Genomic DNA, 22,769 nt, shown 5'->3' with positions numbered 1-22,769 from the left:
GGTGCTTATTTTTTTCAACAGTGACATAGCAAGCCATAAGAGAAACTATATTTCGGTGACTTCTTTTGCCGTTAGTGATACCTGGTTCCCTTTTTGGCTCTAATAGCACTAAAAAAGTGCACGTGACTGAAACTTCTAACACAATAGAATCTCTAATCACTGCACCTCCATTTTTATAACAATGTCCTTCAATTTTGTGGCAGTTTCTATGTCACGTAGGGTAAAACATTTGCATCTTTTCATAGTGAGATAGTGCTTGTTGTAAATCTTACAAGGATCAAACGATGAGAAACATAAAAGAAAAAGGCCACTCAAGGGTGTGAAAAAGGTGTGAAATGGATATAGAATATTTGTAAATTTTTAAAAAGGTTTCCTGCCTAAAAATTTAAAAAGGAATGGGGCTTAGGGTTTAAAAAATGTTTTCAAAGGCTAACAAATCTAGAGGACCCAACACCAAAAACCCTATTCACCATTAATTGATTCAATTCTAATTTTTTGTACCTAGATTGGGGAAATTTTATTTTGTGAAAAAATTATATAGATTCAAATGAGGGCTTAGAATTTTTGGGAGAAGTAGACCACAAAGATTCCCTACAAGTTGACCACTCTAGGAGAACCACAAAACATAGGAAAGTTTTATACAGGAAACTAAACAAAGACAAAAGGATTTACAAATGTACAAGAAAACCCTAAACTACTATTCATGGAAGAAACAAGTATTTTTTCAAGAAAAATACCTCTTAAAGAACTATCCATGAACTGGCAGTTCAAGAATGTTTCCTGACAAATCTTTGAGAACATAAGAGTCTTCTCCCCAAGTGTTTTCAATCAAATAGGGACCTAACTAAATATGATCAAATTTACCATGTTTTTCTTTTTCCTCAATTCTGGCATTCCACATTAGGACTAAATCTCCATCTCCAAACTTTATACTCACTTACCTTTTATCATATAATGTCTTGACTTGTAGTTGCAACTTTTGATTCTGAAAAGATGCTTCTCTTCTTGTTTCTACTAATCCTACAAGCTTGTCCAGCCTCTCTTGCATATATTCTATAATATCTTCATCATACAACTGGATGTAATTTTAGAGTCCTATCAAGTTATTCTAAGGCATCCTTGCCTGAATTCTATAAACTAGATCAAATGGGGCTACTCCAATGGCCTTCTTCATAGTCACTCTGTCAGCCCATATTGCTAGTTGCAACTTGGAATCCCATGCCTTCTTGTTATCATCCAAGGTCCTCTTAATGACTTTTAACAGGTTCTTATTTGTGGATTCATCTTGTCCATTTCCTTGTGGATGATATGGGGAGGATGTTGATCTTGTAATTCTATACTTGTTATAGAATTTTATGAATTCCTCAGACTAAAGCACATTGCATTATCTCTTACAATTCTTTGGGGGCAACCAAACCTGGAAATAATATTATTTAGTAAAAAATTGTTGACAACTTTAATAGTTGCATTTCTTGTAGGGATGGCTTCTACCCACTTTGTGAAGTAATCGGTAGCAACTAAAATCTAGGAATAGCCAATGCTAGATTTAGGAGAGATATTGCCTATGAAATCCATACCCCATTGTTGAAAAGGTGCTTGAACCTCAATTGGCTTCAAGGGAGTATTACCTGAGAATTTTAGTTTTCTAGCAAACCTTTGACATGCATCACATTTCCTAACCATGTTTTGAGCATCTTTGAAAAGGGATGGCCACCAGAATCCAACTCTCATCACCTTGTGTGTAGTGGTTTTGGCCATATAATGTCCCCCACACACTCTAGCATGCATTTCACTTAGGACTTCTTTAGCCTTTTCTTGATCAACACATTTAAGTAATATTCCCTCAAAATTTCTCCACCACAAGCTACCTTGGATAATTATGTACTCGATGGCTTGTAATTTAGTGCTCCTCTTCTCATTTTCAGTCAAATGAGGTGGAGCTTCCATATGTTGTAGATAGTGGGTAACATTAGCATACCACTCATAGTGATCCATTTCACATAAATCAGATCTGAGGTCATTTGTTACGATATTTACCTAATTAGCATCCAAATTAGATTGAGCCATGAGTTTTTCTAAACCTTGACCTCTTACTAGTTTTGTTATCTTTATCTCAATATTAAACTATTGGATCCTATTGATCCATCTACACCTTCTTCGTGACACTTCTTGTTGAGAAAAAATATCCTTTATAGCAGCACTGGGCACAAATACAATGACAATAACACCTATCAAATAGCATCTAAAAGCCTTAACAACTTTTACTAAGACATAAGCTTGTTTCTCATTTATCTCATATTTTAACTCAACAGGGTGATGTGACTTACTAAAGAAAGCAATGGGTTGTTCATATCCTTCCTCATTCTTTTGCAACAAAACTGTAGCTACAATATGGAAGGATGCAAAAGAAAATATGTGCATTGGATTAGTGTAGTCAGGGGTCCTCAAGATTGGGGCATTCTTTATAATAATTTTAATATCTTGAAATGCCTATGAAGGTTCACCATCCCAGTTAATAGTAGCTCCTTTCTTGAGCATTTTAGAAATAGTTCTACTAATCTAAACAAAGTTTTTAACAAATCTCCTTGGGAAGTTAACTTGCCCAAAGAAAGATTGGATTCCTTTCACATTCTTTGGCTTAGGGACTTTATCAATGGCTACTACTCTTTTAGGATCTATCTTTACTCCATCCTTTGATACTATATGTCCCAAATATTTTCCTTCAATTACCCCAAATGTACATTTCTTAGGGTTTAATGATACTCCATATTCCAGGGCCTTGATGAATATCTTCTCCAGGTGCCTACAATGGTCTTCAACCATTTTAGAATAAGCTATGAGATCATCTTGGTAAACAACCATAAAATTATTTATGTACTCATGAAAAGCCACATCCATGGCTCTTTGAAAAGTGGCACCAACATTAATAAGTCCACAAGGCATTCTAACATACACATAAGTTCTCAAGGGAGTTGTAAATGCTATCTTAAACTACTCTTCTTCTTTTACTAGAACCTTCTTATATCCTAAGAACCCATCCATCATAGACATAAGCTCAGATCTTGTTACCTATTGTAACATAGCTTCCATGTTTGGTAATGTATAATTATCTTTTAAGGAAGCAATGTTCAATTTTCTAAAATTTACACACAGTCTGATATCTCCATTCTTTTTCCTGATAGGTACTAAACTAGAGACCCAAGTGGAATGTCTGATAGGCTTAATTATTCCCCCATCCCTTAGCTTCATTAATTCCTCTTGCATTTTAGCGGCTAGAGTTGGGTTAACTGGTCTTTATTTCTACCTAAAAGGATTTACATTTTCCTTCAAAGGTATGATGTGCTGAAAGAGATCTTCTCTATATGCTTTTAGGTCATCATATGACCAAGCAAAGACATGTCTATATTTTCTCAATAAGTCAATCAAAGGATTTCTAATTTTAGCTGACAAATTCTAGCCAATATAAACTTTCTTAGGGGCCTTAGTAGTACCCAAATTTATCTCTTCTATCTCTTGAGGTTTACAATCTTTAGCACTAGGCCTTACCCTATCTTGGTTATCAAACATGTTCTCCAACATAACCAAACCTTTAGGTACTTTATTAGTTTTTAATTGTATAACCTCTTGACCAAAAATTGTTTCCTTCCCATCTATAGTTTGAACCAAATCACTACAGTTCAACTCTTGTCCATGGTATTTATCATCATTTAGCAAGAAATTCACAATGTTTTTGTCATCTTCAAAGACTTTCCAATGTTCAATATTGTTAGGTATTGATGGCCTATTTTGAACTTCAATTTTTGATATTCTTACAAATGATATCTCCTAGGGTTTAATTGCTACATTTGCTAATTTGTCAGCCATCTTATTTTGGGTTCTATCTCTCCATGATATGCCAAATGCATTAAAAAATTCAATTTGATCCCAAACAACATTTCTATACTGCTTCAACCTTCTATTCTTAGAAGCATATGTTCTCCTTATTTGTGAGATAATCAATTTGGAATCACCTATAACATGAAATTTCTTGATCCGATGGTGGGTTGCAACTTTCAACCCTAACAACAAGGATTCATACTCAGCTATATTGTTGGTACATGAAAAATTCAAGGTAAAGGAATATCTAAAAGTGCTTTTCTCTAGAGAAGAAAAAACTACCCCTATCCCTTCACCTTCTTTAGAACTAGCCCCATCAAAGAACATTTTCCATAATATTGGTGAGTCCATATAACACTCAACTTCATGTTCAATAACAACAAGAAATTTCTCAACTTCTTGGATAATCAATTCAGCTCTGAATGCATTCACACTAGTATCTAAAAAGTAAGTAGCATCTTTGTCAATTTCTTCACCCAGGATATGACTAACCCTTGGCTCTTTGTCTACTTTAACAACCTTATCACCTATGTGAAAATTTGCATAATTTAAGTCACATTGTAGGCTACCTCCCATAGCAACACTCCATTTTATAGAAAGAAACATTCCATAGTGTGGAGGGATATCAACTACAAGGACTGACATGATCAATTCTACCTCAGGATATGCTGCTAGCTTAAATGGTAAAGAATTTATGGTACCTATGACTAGGAATTTTCTAGCATCCATACCTCTGCATCTACCTTGTTTGGTGTCTACTTTCAACCCTAAGGCTTCCATTACTTTGAAAGGCATGATGGTGTTAGAAGCTCCTAAATCTATCATGCAATTTTTTAGGGTCTTTCCTTTAATAATTAGGCTGAGAAAAAATGGGTCAATATCTTCTATGTAGGCTACTGATGAATCATCCAAGAACTTTTGGAGAATTTGGGACATGATACCACTATCTTCTATTACTAAGGGGGTCTACTGAATAGCATTTTGTTCTACATTGTTGGTATTATTTTCTATCCCTCCCAACCATGATAAGGCTTTGCTCTTATGCTGTTCAATTCTAAATAATTTAGACAAGGGTACCTTAATAGTAATTTGTGACAACATGGATATCATGTCAATAGGATCAGACACAATGGGTTTCACAATCATACCTAGAGTAGGAATCTTCTGAGTAGCAGGGACTACTATTTTCTTGGCATTATCAGATCCTGACCCTTTCTCTTGTATAGTTTCTTTTGTTATCTCATTTTCTTGGAATTGCACTTTCTTCTTGGGTTCCCACTTCTTAGTTTCAATGTATTTAACCTTGACTGTCTCTACATTAGCATTCTTGTCTTCGTGTTTCATCTTATGTGTAATATCCTTTATGAATATACCAGAAGGCTTTCCCACATCATTGTAAACTATTCTATTTCTCAAGTTGTAATTTCTATGTACTTGGGAGATCATCTCTGCAGTGATCCTATTGATTTCTTCCTTAGAAGGCATTCTCAAATTCACATGACCAATTTCAGAAGATGTAACACATACCTGATCTTCATCATAGCCTTCATTGTTTAAGAAGATTTGTTGATGATGTAACTGATAAGCAATTTTATTATTCTCTAAATCACTTTCTATTTCTTCTAAATCAGAATCAACACAATCACTACACATGCTTAGCATATTATAGCTTACATCATCATGGCTCTTTTCTTCTTCCTCCTCCTTAGTTTGTAAACTATGATCAGAAGCAAATGACTGAGCAACTGCACAATATTCTATAGAGTGACATGATTGACAAATAATACATCATGGCACATTATCATTCATGTTTACTAAACTTCTTTGCAAAGGGTCTGATGTACCCTTATCTTTTACATTTTGGGTATGGTTAGGGATTGGCTTGCCATCCTTCCATTGGGTGGTATAAGGGTAATTCTGCATTCTAGGTTATCTATTGAAATTTCTATTATTCACAGGGGTTTTCTTAGCAACATTTGGCTTCTGGATATTGAAACCAGTAGGATTCATCTATTTTAGCAATTCCAACACCTGACCTATTGTGTGTTCTTCTAGCTTCTTTCTTGTAGGAGTTTTGTCAAATTCCCTTTTGTTGTTATTCTTGGGATTGAACAACTTTGGATCATCTCTCCTACCAAGCTTGCCAAATGCCTTTCTATTATTCTCAATATTAACTGCAACCTTATAAGCATCCCTCAAAGTTTTAGGATCTTTATCCCTGAACTGGTAAGCCATTTTGCTATCAAAAGCATTAAAATATGTTGCAAGACAAACATCCTCATTCAACCTCATAACCTAAATTTTTTTTTACATACCTTTCTTGAATCATACATTGAAATCAAAAGCGGACTAATTAGGATTCTTCTTGATATTATTGAACTCATTTAACATGAATCCAACATTAGTGTTGTCACCATATTGTTCTTTGAATAACTTCTCTAAATCACTCCATGAACTAATGTTATCATCAGGTAACCTTCTGAACCAATCCCTTACATCCTCAGTTAGTGAATAAACAAACAACTTCATAGTCATTCAACATATCTATCAAAATTCTCAAATGTTCTTCAACAGTAACAACATTATTTTTAGAAAACTTAACCATTTTATCTCTTAGATCAAAAGATATGGGATGTGGAGCACTAGGAATACCTACAAATGATATTTGTCTATACTTTTCCATGTATATAAGTTTCATCTAAAAACCAGGAACATTTGAAGTGCTCGTTACATTTACTTGGTTAAGGGGAACACTTTGGGATTATTGAGGTTGAACAACAGGGGCTTGATTATTAATGGTGGATGACAAGGTAGAGGTAGATTGAGATATTTATTGAATTGAAACTACTGGTCCACAAGCAGGTACAGAAACTGAAGCTACAGTGGAAAAATTTGGCCATGAAGCTAATGTAGAATTAGACTTAATGAACTGATTTTTTCTCCTAGTTTCTACAACTTAAGCTTCATTCTCCACCTTTTCAAGTTCTTTTGCAAGATCTTCCTTCTCCTTTCTTGATGTCTCTAGATCTAGATCTAATTTTGACATGAAAGGCTTTATGGATTTTCTTGGTAGAGCTTGAGGTTCATTTATTTGGATCCTTGTGGCTTTGTCTTTTCCCTTATCTATAGCTTTCATAGTAGGTTCTACAGGATCTACTTGGACAGGCCTGTAAGCTTGGACTTGAGTGAGGATAGGTTCTTGCTTTTGAGTTAGGAGTTTTTCTTGTTCATGAACCTTGTATCTCAAACTGCCTACATCGCCAAAGACATCAGCATGGAGGGTTTTCATTCTTTCTTCTAACTTTTTATTTTGTTCCTTTAAGGAAGCCATCCTTCGAGGTAGATTATCTCTTTCCACTATATCATCAAAGGTGGCTTGCTCCTTTTCCTTTTCTAAATGAATGCACTTTGCCTCTTCCTCAGCAACCCATTTCTTCAAAAATCCTAGATCTCTGTTTGTACTTTTGTAGGATCTATAGAAGTACCTTCTAAATCAATAGGATCATCCAGGTCTATAAGATCAGGTTCCATATATGGGACTAGTTTAGGATTAGAAGGATTTCCAAATGAACTCCTGAGTCCTAACCTATGATGCATTTCAGATATCAGATTTGGTCTAGGGGATATATTCCCTATTGGTGACATATCCTTATCTTGATATGTTCTTTCATTTGGTACTGGGGTACTAAATATCCCTCCTAAGAGTCTTGTAGTTTCTGATTCAGAGCTAAGTGAAGAAGAATCTCTTCCTATCACTAGTTAATATTGAGAACTAACTGATACACTACCTCTAGGTTTCTGGGTGGGGTTTGGGTCTGGCTTTTTCTTATTCAGGTTCTTCGTACCACCTTTAGGAAAATTAGTATACATTGGTACATTAGCATTGGCTCTCATGTATGCTCTTGTGTTTTTTCTTTTGTCAGCCATTTTACTCTTTATCAAATAAGCACTAGCTTAGAAACCCTGACTAAGTCACCACCCTTTTCTTTGGAAAATACACAATTACCCCTTCTTCAAAGAAATGACACAAGTTAAAATGGAAATATCTGACACAGATGGACCAATAACTAAGATCATAAGACTACAACTCTTGCTTGTTAGGTAAGACACTTGGAAAGGCTGGATAATTTAGTGTATCTTTGTGGTATTTGGGTTTTTCTTTTTCTCTTTTTAAATTCTCAAATTTTGTCACTAAAACACCCCCCTTATAACCATGAGAAATACTAAAAGATCTAACACACACGTTCACAATAGGATCAAAGAAATTGCAGTACTTTTTACACTTGTGTTGGACAACTCCCCAACAGAGTCACCATTTTGTTGGAGTTTTAAAACTACTGAACAAAAAAATGCTAAATACCAAAATGATATTACTCGCACAACCTAAGGATTAGCCAATTCCTATTAACAATTATATGTGCAAACCATTTCGACCCAACTTCAACAAAACCAAGGATGGTTTTCTACTCTTTAGGCTCTGCAAAACCAGGTTGGGTATACCCAGGGGATGATTCAAGGCTGGATGTTACTGAATGCAAATTACTTTAGTTTCATTCTAATTCTCACCTCATATCCTCAGACACATGCATGGTTTTGATAGTTTGGATAAAACACATCCCATATATCATATTTGGTCAGAATTCTTCTATAGATTTTCAAGTATTCCTAGCAATAGTGGCTAACTAAGGCTAAAACGTCCCATGCAAACAAGTGTTGATCACCTGTGAAAATCTTCAAGAAAAGTAAAATTGATTATGATTTTAGACTTGATACTCATTTATGATATATCTATCTATGGATTGGATCAATTAGTTCAATGCCTATTCCATTGGAATTTAGAGTCTACTGTAAATTTATGGATCTGATTGGTTGCCTTACAAAAAATATTATTAGCAATTCTCACTTGCATTCATCCTTACAGACATCCTTTCTATTACCACATCAATTTTATCAATTTCATTAAAGCTTTTACTTAATTCATTGAATTAATAGCAATAATGAATTGACATACAACCTAACTGAATTGCATTCATTTATACCAGCTTTACTCACACAATCTCAAAATAACCAAGTAACACTAAAGGAGACAAGCTTCAGAAAGAAATGATATTGGGATAGCTCAAAATTTGTATTAATTTCTTTGAATATTGTATGCAATTACAGAAACTTATAATGACTTTAGAAAGAGACACAAAGATCATTCCATATTGATGTGTTATCAGAAAATATGTAGAGAAGACATATCATAAAGTTTCTCAAAGATTGGACCAAAAACATCCTAAGGGTAATACTAAAATGCATTAGAAATCAGACCATTCTCTAGCCCTGGAATCTCACTTATATAATGTGAGATGTAACAAGCTTTAGGCATACAAAACTAGGATTTTTGGTCAATTTATTAATTAAATAATTAATAAATAAGGAAATAATGTTTAAATAAGATTTAAACATTTTTGGGAGGGATTCCTTAATTAAATATTTTTAATTAAGATAAAGGGATTTAATGGCATTAATTAATTAAATAAATAATTAATTAATAAATGATGATGTCATTAGAACTTTTTCAGAAAATAAAAATACTTTATTTTCTAAAGGTTTTTAGGTGTCTACAACAGGTGTCTATTGGAAGAGATATTTACATACACCTATCACAAAAAGACAAAATTGTGAATAACAAAAAAATTTATACATCAAACATTCTTTTTTGTGGGTCCCTTTCTATTACATCCTTTTATATTGGTGATTTTTTGATTGGTTGCTATTATGATTTTTTTGCATATACACTTGCTATGCCCACCAATGATGAAATCTATTCTGATGATTGTAGATTAATCTCAACCCATGGGTTTTCATTATCATCATCTTGCACTATCAAAGTTGCTTTACTTTTCCCCTTTCCTTAGTTGTGTCAACATCCTAAAGTTCTAGGCCTAAAATAGAAATTGATTGGTCACCTTTATTTCGTTCTTCTTGTTGGCCTTGTGTGGTGGCATCAATGATTTGAATCTCATCATCTTGCACCTCATCACTATCAGTTTCAACTTTTTCAAACTGCTCACTAAAAGCAAAATTTTTCATCCATGTGTCAAATTGTGCATCATCTAGCCAGTTGAATTGTAGAATATCATTTTGCTTCTTAAGTATATACTCAGCCTTATTATCAATACTAACAAATTCTTGTTTCAAAGAATAAAAAATAACTAGCCTTTCACCAATTCCTTTATTGTGGTGGCCCACCAAGGATGCCCCTTTTCATTTATAGCCTTATTCATCCTCAGACAAAATCGCTCATCCAATTCCTTAGCCCATTCATCCTTATTCTTCAATTTATTCTTTCTATCCAAGGCATGATGAAACAAATCAAATTTTTGATTCTTGTATTTGCTTAAATAAGAAACAACCTTTAGTTGCAAAGCAACTCTTTTGTTATCAAAATCTGACAAATCATTAGCAATATCATATGTCTTTTCAATATGGTCATGGGAAGACCTTATAATAGAATAATATAAAAAGGTAATTTCTTTCTTTTTGTTTCCCCACTTATTAAAAATAGGCTTCAGGGTTTCATCATGGGTTTTCAATTCCTCCCATATACTTATTACTTTTGCCAACTAGTCATAAAATAGGGGCCATTCAGTTTTATCTACTAGGTACATTAGAGCCTTCCTAAGTTTATCCTCATATCGCACTTCCATCTCCACATGTAATGCCCAAAGTTTACTTTTTTCTTCCTCAAAATCTTCTACTGTATAATATTGAGGCCTCTATGGGGTGTCTGGCATTTCTATAAGAGGAGTGGATTTAAAAGGCTCCACTAGAGGGAAAGGATATGTTATTCTAGGTCTTGTAGACCTCCCCATTAATTTATTCTCAAGTTTAATCCTCTTTTGAACTTCCTTATTGTAGGCTTCCACAATTGTTTCATACTTATTTTGCAATTCAAATATTGCCCTTTCTTCCTTTTTAGTAGTGGCTAAAAAAAAATGAGATGAATCTACATTCCAATGTGTAGCCTGTACATGGGTAGTATCAGCTACTCTTCTTACAATGATATTTCCCATCAATCCAGACTCATCTGGCTGTGATGGGGTAGCTCTTGATCCCTTCCTTAAAGACCATATAACTAGAGCATCCTAGTCTTGACTGAATGTAGTTCTCACAAATTCCTTCTTATTTGGATCTTGGGAATCCAACTTATTTGAAATAGAATTAAAAATCAATGCATCTGCAATATCCCAATTGGGTAAGAATAAAATATTTGAGGCCTTTACCATTTTTCTCCCCTCTTCAGGGGTTATGTTTTGGAACTCTTAAATCATCTATTCCTTTTTTTGATTTTGTAGGGCTGCCTCCTCTAGCTCAGGATGCTCTGTTCTCAACTTGTTGCATCTTTCTTCAAATTTTCTCATGTTAGTTCTCCATGCAAATTGCCAAAAAGCCCTAGATTTGACAAAGTTGTCATCTAATAAAATTTTTTGACCTTCTTGTTCTAATATAGGGTCTAATTCCTTTTCTCTATAATCTGCAACTGTCAACTCAAAACTTGGCATTGGAGGCTCTTGGGGTTTCCTTCATCTATTTTTGATTGTGTAACAAAAACTCCCCCTTGTGATCCCAATTGTTCAATTTGCTCTTCAGTGAGCTATTCCTCTTCAATTCTCATAGGGGTCTGTGAGGGTCAATATTCCTCAACATGAGGATCCTCTTCCCTTATTATTTTTTTCTTTTTAAGGGAGGGCTTAGGAGGCCTTTCTTCTAGGACATCACTGGTGGAATCAATTATTTGTTTGCCTTTGTTCTTAGTGGTCCTTTTATTTTGAATAATAGTATATCTTGGCCTTTTTTGGATAGTTAATTGACCTGCCCCTATATTGTGAGTAAAACCCAATCTTCTCATTACTTCCTTAGCCTTATTTGGGTAAAATCTAATAAAGAATTGCTTCTTTTCATTCATTGCCTCCATTATTTTAGAAAAGGCATTCATAAGTTTAGTTATCTTATCTACATTTGTGACAACATTGTCCAAAGGACTATAATCTGCATCAAAACTATGAATGAAATCCAAAACTTTAGAGAAGACTCTCCACTTGTCCTTTCTACTCTATTGCTCTTGCAAGGAGTATTCATTCCTTATTATTTCTTTAGGAAAATAGAATTCATGCTCAATTTTACCAAGCTTAATTCTGTGTCTCAAAGCCAAATGATAAAATCCCTCAGAATCACAAAAATGAGGGTGAGAAATAGCCATCTTCTAAGGATCAAAAATCTTGTTCAGAGAAAGCCAACCCCCTTTTGTGATTACAAAATGATGGGCCGCTGTACAAGTAGGAAAAATTGACCCTTTTCCCCTCTTTAATAAAAAGGTTTCCTCCACTCCTCCCAACTACCATAAAAATTCAGCTACTTCTACCTTCAAGGGAACTTGGTAAGGTAGTACATGAGGACTTCCTTTAAAATCATAAATTCTAAATATAGTAGAAATAGAGTATGGAATGACATCTCCCCAATTATGTGAAACTTTAAAATCACTAGGATTGTCGATAGGCATAATGAGAGCCATTAGTGCCCTAGGGATTTTTGGATTGTCACTTAATAAGAGGCATCTCAGCTTGGAAGTGAAATACCTATCAAACCTAACAAAGCTAGCCTTCTTTGCATCCCAAGTCATATCTACACTCCATAATTGGACTGGCACTACTTCTCCATTCTCTTTTCTATTTAACTCCATTTCTTTACCAAAATATGTGGCTTCCTTAAACAAAAACATGTGCATCAACAAAGAATAAAGGCCAAAAGTTTTTTCCACCTTGCCCTTAGTAATCCCAATTAGTCCATTGTGAATTTCCTTAGCTAAGTAAGAAGAAAAATAAAAAATTATGTCCACACAAAAAGATGAAATTTGAGTAACCATATACATAAAATCCATAGGCATAAACTCCTCTCCATCTCTCCCAAAAACTTTGCACAAGGTCCTATATCTCTCTACATCCCTAGTATTGAAGTATGCCTTTTGAAAGGTTCCCTAAAATCTATTGTTATTGCTGGCAGAGTTCCATTTTTACGTATATGTGCCTTCAGTGCACCTTGCCTAATGGCATCCTTCTTGGACATGTACTCCTTTTCTAACCCTTTCAAATCAATGGGCACATGATAATTAGTGAGAGGCCCTAAACCAAAAACTTCCCTAATTTCATTTGGGCTAACTATAATTAGGACCTCACCATCAGTTCTTCTCACTACTTTAGTGGCTTGGTCATAGTTCTTTGCCACAACTTCAAGAAGATCATAATCCATAAAAACACTAGGAACCACCAATTTTCCTAAATCAAAATTCCAAATATTGGCATGTGGGATAAAAAGGTTCCTCTCTAAAAACCATTTCTTAAAGAAATCCAGACCTGTTTGAGAGGTACTGGCATCCCAGACCTACTTCCCCTTGTCATACAATCCATCCGCTACTCTAAACCTAGGGTTTAATAAAGTAAGCTTTTTAACTTGTATAGTTTTAATAGTGGAGTTAGGGAGCAACTCAAACAAATCATCATGGACATTCCTATCCAAATATTTCTCTTGACCAGAAAATACCTTCTTTGGAGGTATTTTTTATTATAATTTGCAAAAACTGAGACACTATAGAGATTATAGTGTAAGTACTTACTTTCTTTTTTGCTTGTTTCTCTCCATAATTCTACAATGTCTTTGTGAGCAATGGAAATTTGCTTCACGCCCTTGGAAAGCTTGACACAATCTTTTTAGTAATGGCTTCTGATCTTAACACTTGCAATCTTTGTTCACGTGAGAAGGAACTGATGAAATCTTTTGTATTATACTCTATTTTTCTTTCACACACAAAACTTTCATTCCTCATAAATGCACAGAGTGGCACCACCTTCTTCATTAAAATTCACATCCTTGATTTTCGAAAAATCCTATGATCTAGGGATGCAAGTAGAGCTGACTCATGTTCCACTTGACATGTTGGTAGTCAACCCAATGAGATTTTTCCATGTGTATAGTTCCTTTATTGTTGGCATTTCAGTTTGGACCCATTGATGACTGGGGACACATGTTGTCAAGTCGCTACCTCACTATGCATAAAGAGAAAGCATCTTGCTATAGAAAAGTAGTGACAACTATTGATTCTACTTCGATTGTGTGGAGAACACTTTGATGCATTACTTAAGAGTAATGTGGTGGGGCATTTGTTATTATTTTGCTATACATATCCTTTGAGCAACTCATCATAGCAAGGATTGTAGATTTGAAATTGATTCGAGGGTGTGGAAACTGCATGAATTACATAAGATGTGGTGGGTCCCCTAGTTGCTATGTCACATAGAGTAAAAAGTTCACATCTTTCCATAGTGATGTAGCGACATCCATAGATTTGAGACCGATTTGAAAATCAAAATCCTTTATCTGACTTATGAGTGGGATGTGGGTCTAGTTTATTGATGTTGTGAGGATATCCTATACAACTAGCATATAAAACTATATTCTAATCCTAGTCACGTGCCACATTGCTTGGGTCCCACCATTTGTTCATTTCATGGCTGGGTGCTATGTCTCTAACGGTGAGATGCATAATTTCCACGATAGCGACATAGCAACCTCTGGTTCCTTCACTTTTCCCCATACATACATGTATCCCACTATATGTCACCATATCCCAAAAACTTCATAACTCATTTTTGATGGAGCATGTGTTTGGGACCCACCTTCTAAAATGTTCCCACATTATTACTTTCTATCAAGGCACTATGTTGCTAATGGCAATGATCACGAATTTCTTGACAATGACATAGCGACCTCAAATGTCTTATCAGAACTTGGTGCCGTAAAGATAAAGGCAAGTCAAGTCATAATCACCCTCATTAATGCTTTTGATATCACAATAAAATCATTACTCACCATGCCAATTGGAAGTCTTCATAATCACCCTAAAAGAGAAATGAAGTACAAAAAGAATTTAAAGTCTAGAAAGCCTAGGGAATGTTTCTATGTAACTTATGATGATGACCTAGATGAAATAATTTTGAGCAAAAGTGATGATTAGTTAGGAAGAATTAGAGAAGATTGAGAAGAATAACACTTGGGAACTTGTTCCAAGACCTGAAGGCAAGAACATTATTGGAACTAAATGGGTTTTAAGATACAAGATGAATGAACAAGGTGAAGGTGTGAGAAACAAAGCAATACTAATATGCAAAGGATATTCACAGTAGGAAGCTTTAGATTATGAGGATACATTTTCACCCATTGCCAGAATTGAAGTAGTAAGAATGTTATTGGCTTTTGCAACTAATACAAAATTCAACGTGTATCAGATGGATGTGAAGTCAACATTTTTGAATAGTGAATTAGAAGAACTCCACATTGAGTAGCCTAAAGATTTTCCTTTGATAGAAGGAGATATGGTATGTAAGTTGAAGAAAGCATTCTATGGACTAAACAAGTATTGAGATCCTAGTATGTGAGTATGTATAGGATCATGGTGGGCCAAACCATACCCTTAAGTCGTTTTCTAAAATCAACAAATTAGGTTTATACCAATTTGACAGGAAATTTAACGATAGTTATGAAAATTATATTAAAAAGTTGTAAGAATGTAACTATAGGTAATTGAATGTAGTTTCTAAACTACTAGGCCTTATTTGAAAATAATTTAACTGATTAGTCACAAATGTGTATTTTAATGTAGTAGTACAAATATTTCAAGACAAAAATAAGAAGTAGGTGTATGTCTGCCTACCTTAGTTACAATCATATAATACTATTTTTTATAAGATTATAGATATCAAAAGTAGACTCATGCCTAGATGTGACACATATTTTTGGATATGTTTATTCCAAAAAAAAAAAAAAATCATGAATTTTTGCTACAACATTTTTAGAAAAAAGGCTTGTGTCTGACCACCTTAACTAATTCAAAAACATTACCAAATTTAATTTAATTTTTTATTATAGCAGGTGAAGCATAGAGTGTGATGCATCTTTTGAATTTTAAAAATGTTTTATCGTTGGAAAGGTAAGAATATGCTCAAGAAACCCTTTTTGTTTTAACAAATTTGGTCATAATAAAAGTTGTTAGGTACCTCCTCAAAGTTTGAAAGTCACCTAAATGGGGAGAAATAACATTTTTTGAGTTGACCAAGAGGCTTGTTAATAACCATGCCTAATCAGGTATCCAATATATTAGATACCCAATATCTCTTGCTTAAATATGTTAAGAAAAGAAGTTGAAAATAGAGGGTGGGGATTGATAGTTTGGGAAGGGTCCTCATTATCTTATCCATGATTCATGTGAAATCTACCAACAATATTAGAAATGGTATTTTTATTTGTGTGTTATGTTATATTCATATTATACTTTGCTATATTATATTATATTACATTATCTTATAATATGTTATATTATATTTTAATATATTATACTATATTATATTATGAATTATATGTCCCTAGGGGTCCTAGGACCCCTAGGGACATAATTTGATTGCTCATATGGGTCGAAAGGGGTTGTAGGTTAACCTATGAACCCTTTCAAAACATTTTTTGACAACATATGTCCTTATGGGTCCTAGGACCCCTAGGAACATATTCTAATTGAAGGTATGGGTTGAAAGGGGTCATATGTTAACCTATGACCCCTTTTGACACATTTTGTGACAACATATGTCCCTAAGGTCCTAGGACCCCTAGGGACATATTCTAATTGATGGTATGTGTTGAAAGGGGTCACAGGCTATTATAGGACCCCTTACAATGCATTTGATCAATTAGAATATGTTCGTAGGGTTTCTAGGACCCCTGGGATCATATGTTGTCATCAAATGTATCAAAATGGGTCATAGGTGAACCTACAACCCCTTTCAACCTATACCATCAATTAGAATATGTCCCTTGGGGTCCTAAGGGGTCATAGATTAACCTATGACCCCTTTCAACAAATTTTATCAATTAGAATATGTCCCTAGGGGTCCTAAGGTGTCGTAGGTTAACCTAGGACCCCTTTTGAAAAATTTGATCAATTAGAATATGTCCCTAGGTATCCTAGGACCCCTAGGGACATATGTTGTCATAAAATGTGTTGAAAGGGGTCATAGGTTATCCTAGGACCCCTTTTGACACATTTGATCAATTAGAATATGTCCCTAGGGGTCTTAGGACCCCTAGAGACATGTTATCATCAAATGTGTCAAAAGGGGTCATAGGTTAACCTCTAACCCCTTTCAATATAGACCCCTTGGGACATATTCTAATTGATTAAATGTGTTGAAAGGGGTTAGAGGTTAAAATATGACCTCTTTCAACACATTTGATGACAACATATGTCCATAGGGGTCCTAGGATTCTTAGAGACATATTCTAATTGATCATGGGACCCCTATGGACATATGTTGTCATCAAATGTGTTGAAAAGGATCATAGGTTATCCTAGGACCCATTTTGATATATTTTATCAATTATAATATGTTTGTAGGGGTCCTAGGACCCCTAGAGACATATGTTGTCATCAAATGTGTTGAAAGGGGTCATAGGTTAACCTATGACCCCTTTTGATGTATTTGATCAATTAGAGTATGTCCCTAGCTATCCTAAGACCCCTAGGGACATATGTTGTCATGAAATGTGTCAAAAGGGGTCATTTGATGACAACATATGTCCCTAGTGTTAGAGTAAATAATTAATTAATAATTAATTATTTATTCTATTTACTTAAGCTTACTTAGGTTAATGCATTTATTTAATATTTAGTAGTTAATAGTTGTAGTGATGAGTTGTTGACAACATAGGAGTTTGTTCACTTCTAGTATGTTCCACCTTTTTGTGGAAGTGTGCTTGGTTGTCAACCTTATCTTCTACCACTTCTAGCTTGTTCTACAAGCTTCCTTGAGGCCTTTATATTCGATCTCTCTCTCATTGTAAATTCATCCATTCACATAGCAATTTCATTTTCCTATTGTGAAATATTTTCTCTTACATTGTTTGCTTCAAGCTCTTGCTCTTTCGATTTCTCTTCAGCAAGCTATTTGCATGTAGGTGATATTGATGAGCTATAGAGTTGGATTTTATCAACTCCTACATGGTATTAGAGCCTCCCTGCTGCTTCTTGGTCTAAAGGATTTTTGAAGCCACGATTTGGAGACATAAACCCTAGTTTGTTTGTGATTTTTTCTTCAATTGGGAGGAAGAACATTTTTTCAGTATTTGGAGAAAAAGGAGAAAGAGGGTTTGACATAACATATCTTATATTTTTTGGATTTTAAAAAATAAAATTTGAAGGTGCGACGACAGCAATTTAGGAAAAAAAACTACAGAGGTGATTTTCAAACAATGATATCTCCCACATACAGACTCATTTTTTCAAGATTTTTTTTTGGTTTTGGGGTAGGATTTCGTGATCTACACATTGGTGTAGGTGGTTTGAGATCTTTGTTCCTAAATTTTTCTACAACTCACAATTCTCAAATTTTTCCACTTCAAATGCTTAGTACGGGCTCATCTGGACACATAACCAGGTTCTATTTTTCTTGAAAGTCTATATTTTTTTGTCTACTTTCCAGATCTGCAATTAGATTATAAATTCTATAGATAGAAATATTACTTTTAGAAAAAAGCCCTAAATTGGCTATTGTAATCGCATTAAGTAAAGAGTGCCCAATTTATACATTGTGGGGGGGGGGGGGGGGAGCATTTTATTTTCTATAATTTACTTCAGAATAAGACCCTTCTACTTCCATCTTCTTCTCTCTCAATGGTGGATCCATCTGTGACCTGTCTCACACCACTCAACTATCACACCTGGAAGGCACAAATGACTAGGCTTCTCATGTCAAGGGGCTTATGGTCATGTCTGGATGTGAATCAACCTATTCTTACACGAGCTTTTGAGGTTCTTCAGCACAAGAACAAAATGGATGAGGCCATGGGATTGATTGCACTGAACATTTTAGACAGTCTACTATTTCACTTGGATGGTTTGACTACTCCACGAGCTTATTGGCTGAAATTTCAAACTTTGTTTGGCCAAGTGAATGAGTTTTGAGAACTTCAGCTAGATGTAGAGTTCACTTCTTTGACACCTGACAACTTTCCCACCATTGAGGACTTCTTGATGAAGTTCAAATCTTTAAGTACACTTTTGCAGGAATGTGCAAAAACCAAGACAGATGATGAGTGTATCTTTTGATACTCTCAAAGTTGAGGGAATAGTATCAGATCTTCTCTTCTACTTTCTACTCCACTATGGATGCATTGGGTGTTAGACACAGGATGCCTTCATTTGAGATCTTTTGTGACTGGTTAACTTGGGAACAGTCCAAGATCAATTAGATGGACTCACTTTCAAGTTCATAGTTGCAAGCTTTGCTTACCAAGGATACATAGGAGAAAAAGCTGAAGCAGATATCAAATTCCTCAGGTTTATCATCTTCTAAGAAGAAGGAGAAAAAGAAGAATGAGACTCCTATCTATCCATATTGTAAGAAGGGACCTCATGATGAGTCATGTTGTTTTCAAAAGAAATTTGATGGCTATGAGAAATAGATTGTAGATTTGCAAGCTCTCCTACAGAAGAGTACTATTTCCTCTCCATCCTCTTCTACATCTTTGACATCTACACAGGATCTTGAATAGGGTCATGCGTTACAAGCATCCTTAGCATCCCCTTTATAGGTCCCTTGGATACTGGATTTAGGTGCTTCTCACCATATGACATTTTCTCAAGGTGTCTTCTCTACTCTTGAGGCTTCTCCTATTCCTCATATTCTCATGTGGAATAACATTACTCTACCACTTTGTGGGAAAGGTTCAGTTCACATCCAGGATGGTATATTCAATGATGTATTGTATGTTCCATCTCTGTCTACTAACCTTCTCTCGATTTCTCAGATTACATGCAATAGATTAGGGGAGATAGTTGAGTTCATTGCTGATTCAGTCTTCATTTGAGACCGTTTCACAAGAAGTCTTATTGCTATAGGGGCAATTGATTCTTCCACCTGTCTCTACACCTTCTCACACTTTTTACCATCATCTTCATTTCTGGAGCATGGCTCTCCTCTTTCACAGGAGAATCATGTGGTGCAGTTAGGATACTTGAACCTTTGTATTGTTCCTGAGATCCCTATTTTGACTTTCACACCACATCTAGTTGAGGTCTTTTCTCTTTTGTAGGATTTTGCTTCCACTCTACCTGATCCTCCAGCTTCATTCATCAAGTTTCCAGATGCACTTGTTTTGGATACACCTTCCTTGGGGATTCCCTTTCTGGTTCCTCATACTTTCTCCTTTGGGCATTAGCTAAGCCTTCCAATTTCCCCTCTCATTCAAGGGTTCCCTTGTTATGTTCCCTTGTTTCTTCCACATTGGAGTTGCATTGGTTCAATCCTTACTTCAAGGGCTCCATTATTCTAGGGGGGCTTTAGTATCTCTCATGGGGAGGCTGGTTGTACTTATGGTTTTGAGAGAGTCTCTTGAGCTATTTTTGGTGGAAGTTGTCCTTGGAGGGTCTTATTGAGGCTTTCCTTCCTTCCTTCCTCTATGGTTTTTTTTCTCCATGCTTATTTTTATCTCTTTTTGGGGGAGGGTTTTTCCCATGAGGTTTTCCCTCTTTCCCTATTTTTAGAGGTTGCATTTCTTTGCATTGTACATGGGTACCTAGCATGGCCTTGTTGGTGGGACCCATTTTGCATTTCATCTTAGTTTTTGTGAGATTAAGGCATTCCCCTAAGTTGAACTTAAGGGGGAGTGTTAGAGTAAATAATTAATTAATTAATAATTATTTATTCTATTTACTTAAGCTTACTTAGGTTAATACATTTATTTAATATTTATTAATTAATAGTTGTAGTGATGAGTTGTTGACAACATGGGAGTTTGTTCCCTTCTAGCATGTTCCACCTTTTTGTGGAAGTGTACTTCGTTGTCAACCTTATCTTCTACCACTTTCCAACCTATTCTATAAGCTTCCTTTAGGCCTTTATATTATGTCTCTCTCTCATTGTAAATTCATCCATTCACATAGCAATTTCATTTTTCTATTGTGAAATATTTTCTCTTGCATTGTTTTCTTCAAGCTCTTGCTCCTTCAGTTTCACTTTAGCAAGCTATTTGCGTGTAGGTGATCTTGGTGAGCTGTGGAGTTGGATTTTATCAACTCCTACACCTAGGGGTCTTAGGACCCATAGGGACATATTCTAATTGATCAAATGCATCAAACCTATGACCCCTTCAACCCATACCATAAATTAAAATATGTCCCTAGGGGTCCTATGGGTTCATAGGTTAACCTATAACCCCTTTTGACACATTTGATCAATTCGAATATGTCCCTAGGGGTCCTAATTCATTGTATGGGTCATAAGGGGTTATAGGTTAACCTATGACCTCTTTTGACACATTTGATCAATTAGAATATGTCCCTAGGATTCCTAGGAACCCTAGGGACATATTCTAATTGATCGTATGGGTTGAAAGGGGTTGTCAGTTAACCTATGACCCCTTTTGGAACATAAGATCAGTTAGAATAATTAGATTTTGTTGTAAATTATAAGTACACCATAAGGCAAGGAATAATTAGATTTTAATATGATTATACAAAGTTTGATCTATTAGTTTATCATTTAAAATGTTGACTACATGTGAGAACAACAATGTATTTATCAATTCATTTCTCTAACATTAATAACTAAATAAATTAATAATATTTAAAAGAAATATATATCCATTATCTACAAAAATCAACTTACAAAGTAATAATTTAAATAACTAAGCATTCACTTAACAATTCAATCACATCTTATTCATGACACACACAAATATACCTCAGATGGATCATGGAGGGGATAATGAAGACCCTTCCTCAAATTTCAATCCTAACTCTTTATTTTCCATAAGGTTCCTTTAGATATTTATGTGACAGATATCGAATACCCGATATGATCAGGTAGGCTTTTTTTTGCTTTAGTACTAGGACTAGGAGAACAAGTCAGGGAAAATTTGGAATTGCTTTTGGATTTTTTATATTAGTTTTATTTTTCCACATCGTTGATTTTTGGTCCACCATGATCCTGCACATACCCATGCAAGATTAGACAAGCATCTTGTACAGTTGGGATTTATTAAAGGTAATGCAAATAGTAACCTATATTTGTGAAAAGATGATAATGACTTATTGATTATTGTGGTATTTTTTGATGACATAATCTTAGGAGGTAATGATGAAGGTGTTGGAAATATAAGAGGAGTAATTGAGAGGAGAGGGATGAATCCGTTACAAGAACAAAAATTCCAAATCCCTTAGACATCAATACAAACTTCTCACTATGCCAATTCCTTACACTTCTCTGTTAGAACTAGATATGCATTGTAGCTCGGTTAATAAAGAAGTCTTAAGATATTAATATAAATTAACCTCTAGTAACTTAGTTGCAGAAATATAAAACATTAAGAAAATAACATGAACACTTGAGACACTAAGATTTAATATGGAAACCCAATTTGGGAAAATCACCAATGCAACTAGTTACAAATTTTCACTCTTCTAAAGTGATGGAGTACAAGGTAGGAGAATCCCAAAAGGATATGTCCTAGCCCCCAAAAAATAACCACATAGTGGAAATACAACAACGAAGCAAGATCTGATACCAAATCACAACACTTTATTCATAAATATAACTATTTACATTCAATGTGCACAATTGTAAGGCCTTTTGGGTTAGGGCCAAATAAAATAGCAATTATAAAATAGTTCTACAAGATCCCACAAGATCCAACTCACAATCCTAATCCAAGCTAGTCCAGATCCACACTCTGCTAGATACCTCCAAGGAAATCTTAACTTGTGCTCGCAAGCCCAACAAGAAATATCCTATTTTTCCAAGCCACAT

This window comes from Cupressus sempervirens, chromosome 3 (assembly GCF_028749045.1).
Source record: "Cupressus sempervirens isolate cs-2001-9-10 chromosome 3, ASM2874904v1, whole genome shotgun sequence".
NCBI lineage: Eukaryota > Viridiplantae > Streptophyta > Pinopsida > Cupressales > Cupressaceae > Cupressus > Cupressus sempervirens.
Note: the sequence above shows the minus strand (reverse complement) of the source record.